This window comes from Cygnus olor, chromosome 8 (assembly GCF_009769625.2).
Source record: "Cygnus olor isolate bCygOlo1 chromosome 8, bCygOlo1.pri.v2, whole genome shotgun sequence".
NCBI lineage: Eukaryota > Metazoa > Chordata > Aves > Anseriformes > Anatidae > Cygnus > Cygnus olor.
This window is the reverse complement of record NC_049176.1, coordinates 11,465,652-11,472,157: the sequence shown is the minus strand read 5'-3', so window position 1 is coordinate 11,472,157 and position 6,506 is coordinate 11,465,652. Positions and strand designations below refer to the sequence as shown.

General features: G+C 52.1%; 1 long non-coding RNA gene across 1 annotated transcript; it reads left to right on the top strand.

Moving 5' to 3' along the window:
• Positions 1-73: 73 nt before the first annotated feature.
• Positions 74-2,026, top strand: LOC121074232. The gene is made up of 2 exons (XR_005822212.1): positions 74-537; positions 620-2,026. It is a non-coding gene; the product is annotated as an uncharacterized LOC121074232 (long non-coding RNA).
• Positions 2,027-6,506: the final 4,480 nt, after the last annotated feature.

Genomic DNA, 6,506 nt, shown 5'->3' with positions numbered 1-6,506 from the left:
GCGGCCGCCGGGGGAGGGAGGGAGGGAGGGATGAAGAGGGGGGGGGGAACGGCGCTCGGAGCTGCCGGGGGCGGGGAGCGGGGCACGGCGGGGCCGGGCCGCCCCGGGGCTCAGCCCCGTCCCCGTCCCTGTCCCGCCCCGCCGCCGTCCTCCTGAGGAGAGGGCGCCGGGAGAGCCCCTCCGGCGCGATCCTCCCGCCGGGGGAAGGTGGAGGGAGGCGGCGGACACGAGGAGGAGAGCGGCGACCCCGGCCTGGGGCTGAGGGCCGGGGGTGCAGGCTCAGCCTGGCCCCCGCGGGGAGCGGGGTTTGCTCTGGGGGAGCCCCCTCCTTGCTCCGGCCCCCTGGGGTCGCGGAGGTGCCAGCAGCTCGGCCCCAAAAGCTGCTGGGGGGGACGAGGGTGGGCACCGTGCTGTGGGGTACAGCGGGACACGCACCCTCCGGTTTTGGTCCTTTATCCTGTAAAGCTGGGGGAGATTCTGCTCGCTAGACTGTCGTGGTTTGGGTTTCGCTGTTTCAGCGGAAGGGAAAGCTGATAGGTGTATATGGCAACCTGAGCGAGTCGTGGTTCATCGGAGGACAAAAGTCTCACTGCCTTGCTTGCTGCTTTTTCTCCTCCAGCTCCCCGTCAGCGGTCACAGAACGAGCTCGCTGCAGCCTGCTCGCGCCACCCTGCTCTGCACGAGGCCTTCTCAGAGGAAGCAATGAAACCCCCGTAAGCAATCTGGGTCATTCCAGACTAAGGAAGTCTGTTGATGCCAGTCTTTCAGGCACTGCTCTCGGGCTGACGTGCTGAGATAGTCAACTGTGCAAGTTAAAAGGAAGGAAATGGCTAAAAAGCTTCCTGGCACCTTCCCCGCTCCCTGCTGGATCCCCCCACTGTGCCTGTGATCACGGTGCAGCCATTGCAGGACGCCCTGCTCCGTCCGTGCCCACACGCCTTGGGGCAGGGCACCAGGTGTCCCCAGCCTGCGGCAGGCATCCAGGCAGCCGTGGCTTCTGCCTGCCAGATGTGCTGCGGTCGGCGTGGGTAGGTGATGCGAGTCCTCCACACCTCTCCCCCACCCAGGGCTTCGGCCTCTCAGTGGAGGGAGGGGAGAGGAAGGATGGAGGGGTGGCAGCAGGGGGGAGCAACACGGGGCTCCTGATCAAAGCCATCTGCTAGCAGGCAGGGGGCAAAGGGAGGAGGAGGGCAACACGCTTCTGACCCATCCACAGAAAACAAGGGAGAGGAGTGTTGTGAAATAATGTAGTTTCTCCATGAGCTGCCTTCCACAAAGGCTTCAGAGTTGATTCTTGGTTTTCGTGCCCTGCTGCAGCCCTGTATAATGCTCCTCTTGAGGCAGCTTCTGCCCCGAAGATAAGCAAAGCTGTGGGGAGGTGCAGAGGTGGGGGAGAGGCTGCGGGTAAGAAGAAAAGGGAGGCCAACTCCGGTTGAGTGAGGGTGCTGGGTGCTGTGCTGCTCTCACACAAGCTGTGCTGTGTCTGATCTTCAGCCCCTCTCACCACCAGTAGCTGAGCTGCAGCCTCAGGAAGGGCAGGAAGCAGAAGCGGGCTGTTGAGTAACATTTGGTACAGAGAGGATTTGGGGAGGGGGAATTGCATGTGAGGCATTACCAGAGCATGACAGAGCAAATCCAGGTGAACTGCAATGCTCTCCCCTGCAGGGCCCCTCAGTGCCTGTCCTGACCTTTCGTGCCAGTCCTGCTGTCAACCCACACATGCATCTCCTGAGCCTCTTCTGGTCACAGGGGTGAGGCAAATGTGATGTGAAATGCAGCTAGATAGCGTTAAAATGCTGCTTGCAGTTTTAGGTCCCGAGTTTTAAGCAGTGCGGTTGTTTTCTTAATGTTTGTGGATGATTTTGAATACTCTCAGTCAATGTGGAAGCAAGAGTGTGGAATGTAAAGGTTTCCCCACAGTCCTGGGACCCTCCAGATAATTATTGTAGGGAAGGATTTGATGATGCCATTAAATAGATTAATACATTTAAATGCTTGCCAATAAAACCATCACCAGCTACCAAAACCAACGTCCGGTTGCATAAGTGTTTGTAATCCTCCTCTACTGATCTTTTTTTCATACTGTCTTAGTCTGTAAAGTTGCCACTTGGTGACTGGGCTGACTGGTTCTGCTGTGGACTGTATTACATGCAGCCCTGCTACGTGTGAGCAGCCTGATCCCTGCATGTGCAGCAGCCCTTTCTGGTTTTACATTCCCTACGTGACAGCCCTGCCACGAGTGGCTTTTCCCCATGTTTCATTGTAGGTGCCAGGCATGTTCAGATGCATGGGCTGCTTGCAGGGGACTGGTTTGCCCTTATCCCTTGCCTTCTGGGAGTTGCCTAGGATTTCAACCTTATGTTCATTAATTATAGAGGCTGAGTGTTTAGAAGAATGCATGCAAGACTTTGGTCTGGAGTGTAAAGGGGTGTCTTTGGACACCCCTTTGTTTGTGTGTGTTTTCTTCCCTGTCCTCAGACATTCGTCTCCCATTGACCAAGCAGCTGGAGGGAGCCTGGCTTTGATAGCAATCTTTCCTGCTTTTCTGCAACATCCTGATGTGCAGGATGTGGTGCTGGGTTTGTGGTCTGTCCCACTGGCCACACAGTTCCAGCAATTTGCCTGGCTGTACCTGGTGCTTGCACCAGCACAGATTCCCTTTCCTGTCCCCAGAGCAGAACTTTGTTCTTCCTTTGAGAAGGAACCTGTGTGGTCCAAGGCTCCTCTCTGCAGACAAGATCTGACTATGGAAATGGGGGGGTCCTTCCTTCTACAGCTCCAGGAGTTCATCCCCTTCAACACAGAGAAAAGAGTGGCTTCATTCAGCTTAATCTTGAAAATGTGGGAAGAGGCAGAGCACCATGATCTGGAACTGTTTCCTGGAGGCAGCTGAGTGGTCCTGGGTTGCTGGGGCACAGGAAGGAGCAGGCCTCCAAGGAGGGGAGGCTGTTTCCACCTCCTATTTTGAAGCATGCTGCTGCCTGTGCTTTGGCCCTGAGGATTGTCAGCTCTCAAGTGCCCTCACCAGGGATCTGCAGAGCCCTCTCCTTGGAGCGAGATACTAACGGCAGGGAGAGGCCAGCGAGGGGCTTCTTGGTGCTTTGCCCCTTCCCTGTGCTGGGAGCACTGGGAGAGCTGAGGTCGCTGCCCATCACCCCTCGTCCTGCCTTCTTTCAGCTTCAGTCTGTGCTGGTGCAGAGGGGTGAAAAGAGATGTGGCAGGGTGTGCCTGTCTCAAGGGCTGGGATGCTGCAGGCAGAGCAGGGGCCTTTAAGCACTGGGGATGATATGTTTATGGCAGTGGCACACTCACACGTATAATCAGTGCTGTGGCGGAGCAGTCCAGCCTGGCCTTCCAGAACTGGTTTTGCCTCTAAGCTGAGCAGCTGTGTAATCTTCAAGGTAATTTTTAGGTTTGCTGAGAGCATTGTTGCAGCACATGGTTCCCTGCAGAATTAGAGCTGCAGGGGGAGCTTCCGCCCTCCCCTGCTTCCCTTCGAAAACACGGCTGCGTCCTGCTTCAGATGGGGCTCAGTGCAGGGATCCAGTACCTCTCACCTTGAAGATCACGGTGTCCTGCAACCCCAAGCTCCTCTCTTGGCACAAACAATTGTGGCAGGTAATTTTGCGTGTATTACAGCTGTGTTTTTACCAACGCATTGTCAGACTTCGGTGTTACTGTGACCAAAGGACATGCAAACATGATTTCCATCATGAAAGGAGGAAAGATTCATTCAGGAATTTGTCTTTTTTTTTTCCTTCCTGGTGGAACAGTCCCTGCTAGTGATAGGAGATAAAATAGAGATAGTGGGGGGGGGGGGGAGGGGGGGATGCATTTTTTTAAGTAGGCCAAATAGAAAAATAATGATTTATTCATTCTTCTGTAGATTAGGAATCAAAAAAATCATAAAAATTTAGTATTAGCATTGACATAGCAGCAGGCAACTGATGAGCTCCGGCCTAAACTGTGGCCTTACAGTGCTTGAGCAGTGTGCATGCATGCAGGGAGATGTGCTTCGGGACAGGGGATGAACACAGCGTGCAGGGGAGAGATGAAGGGAGGAAGGGAGATGAAGGAAGGAGCTGCCCTTGGCACAGGGAAATGTGGTGCCCAGGAGGAATAAATTGTTTTACCGTGTCCTGCTCCATCCTGGTCCAGCACTGAGCAGTTGCAGCAGACAGGGTGGGAAGAGGAAAGCTTTCCCTCCTCCGGAGCTGTTGTGGGTGCGTCTGGCTGCGGCCTGCATCCCTGGTGTCACCTGGTGGTGTCCCTCGCGCTGTCACCCTGCCCTAGGGAAGCACCCACCTCCTGCTGCCCGAGTTGTGGTGTTTCTGAATGAACTTTAGTCCAGAAATGAGATGGTTACCCAAATCCCTGCGCGGGATAAACCAGCTGAGGGCCTTGCTGAGGTCGTCCCCCCCCTCAAACTGACCCCAGGGCACAGGGGGCTCTTGCTTGGTGTGCATTAAAGAGCCTTTCTCTGTGCTGCTGCAGATTTAGCCCTCAAGTTACAACAGTAGGAACCATTCTTGCTCTCAGTTCAACCTTTCCTTGCATCAGGTGCAAGGGTGATTGTGCGGTTTACCAACACACAACATGATGAGCATGACATCCGGGGGGGAAAAAACATACAAAAACAATGCACCCTTCCAGATAGAGCTGCTCTTGGAAAGCATTTGGCTGCTCTGTTCAGGTGACTTCTGAATTCAGAGGCAAGACTGAAAAAAGCTCCCTCTGTTTAAACTGGAGCCAGGCAAAATAATTCAGCGTAAATGTTAAAATTTGGGTGTGCTGAGGTGTTGTGAAATTGCGTGGAACAGACTTTTTTCCCCACCATGAATACAGTGGAAGGGTGTTGAAATGAGATATATTTGCTGCCTAAACTTTTTCAGTTGTCAGTGGGTTTGTTTAATTATTATCATTAAATATTATGCAAACTTCAGTATGTTTCAGTTGGGGTTGCACTCGGCAGCTGGATCTATCCAAAGCAGTTTGTGAGGCTGCTTTTAGTTTTGGGCTTAGCTGAAGAAGCTGTGGTTATTTGTCTAAACAATTGAGAGAAAGGTTGTTTAGGGTTCTTCCAGGAAAAGCAAGTATTCACTTTGTTTGCACAATTACAGCCCTGACCTAAATAAAACTTTGTCCAATATGATGAGCTCTTTTGCTTAGTGAACTGAAAAGAGCTAGAGAAAAGAACAGAATACAGTAAGACTACATCTCAGTTTGAAGACTTTGCTGGTTTCTTTCACAATCTCATTTATTTTTAAATAGAAGTCTTGTTTCAGAAGCAAGCAGATTTTTTTTCTTTTTTTTTTGTCTTTAAAAGGTCATAAAAATATATCTATATTAGAACAGCTTTGCTGGATGATGTTTACAGTGAGGTGCCCAAGCAGCGTGAAGTTGCCTTGACTATGCATTATACACACAGTAGATAAAACTGGTAGTGAGTTAACTTTAAAATACTCATTTCCTTCAAGATATTTTCATAACATGATTAATGCTTTGCCAGTTCTTACATCAGCACCAATGCTGAACCATGCAGAGCAGAAACAGTGTTTTCTGTTACCAAAGTAGTGGATAGCAGTTTAAAAAAAAAAAAAAAAAAAAGAGGAAGGGGAGGAAGCAACCGGTATCTTGTACAAAATCAAGCCCTGAGGCTGGTCTGCTGATGCTGGGCTCCAGCATGTCTAGCCTGCTGTTTGGCATGGTTAAAACTTCTGCAAAGGGACACTTCATGTCTAACCCACAGCTAATGCTGCAGGGGTAACTCAGCTCCCTGTCTCCAATGGAGGTAAGCATCACTAAGTTTGGGGTAGTGGATAAAATGCTGTCAGGTGTGGAGAGAGTGGGCAACACCTCATAAGTCCTGTCTTCCTGTGCCTGGTGTCGTAAAGAAATGAAATGTCTGCTCTTTGGTTCCAATTTGAACAAATAATCCCCTCTTCCTTCTTTTTGTCCCCTGCTCCAAGTTTATGGCCACAAATCTCCCATGGGAGGACAAGGCACGTGGCGGAGGACAGAAGAGACGGGCTGTGATTTCAGGCACTGGCGTGAACAGCTGAGCCAGCAGCTGGGCAGATCAGCAAGGCACCGTTGGCAGGAGACCCGGCCGACATGGGGGTCCGGAGAACTCAGATGCACTGCTTGTAAAAACAGCGACCTGTTCTTGATTTGTGTCTTGTTCAGACGCAGACTCAGCCTCTGCAAGGCTTCAGTCTGTGCTGTCTGTACAGAAGCAAGCCGTGCTGTGCTCCAGCAGGCAGGATTGTAGGCACGAGGAGCTGACACTTGGGGCAGGCTGCTGGGTTATTATAAATACTTCAACCTGTGCCTGCTCCTAGGTGCTCCCTGAGTTAGCAGCTCTGCCCCAGCACTCCTGCAGCAATTCAGTGTGCAGGGCCACAGCATTTGCAGGACTTGGCTTTCCCTCCTTGGGGTGCAGAAGAGGAGGTACGGTAAGAAACCAGCCTGCTTAAGGGTTTCCGGTGTTCATGCCAGAGATTTTG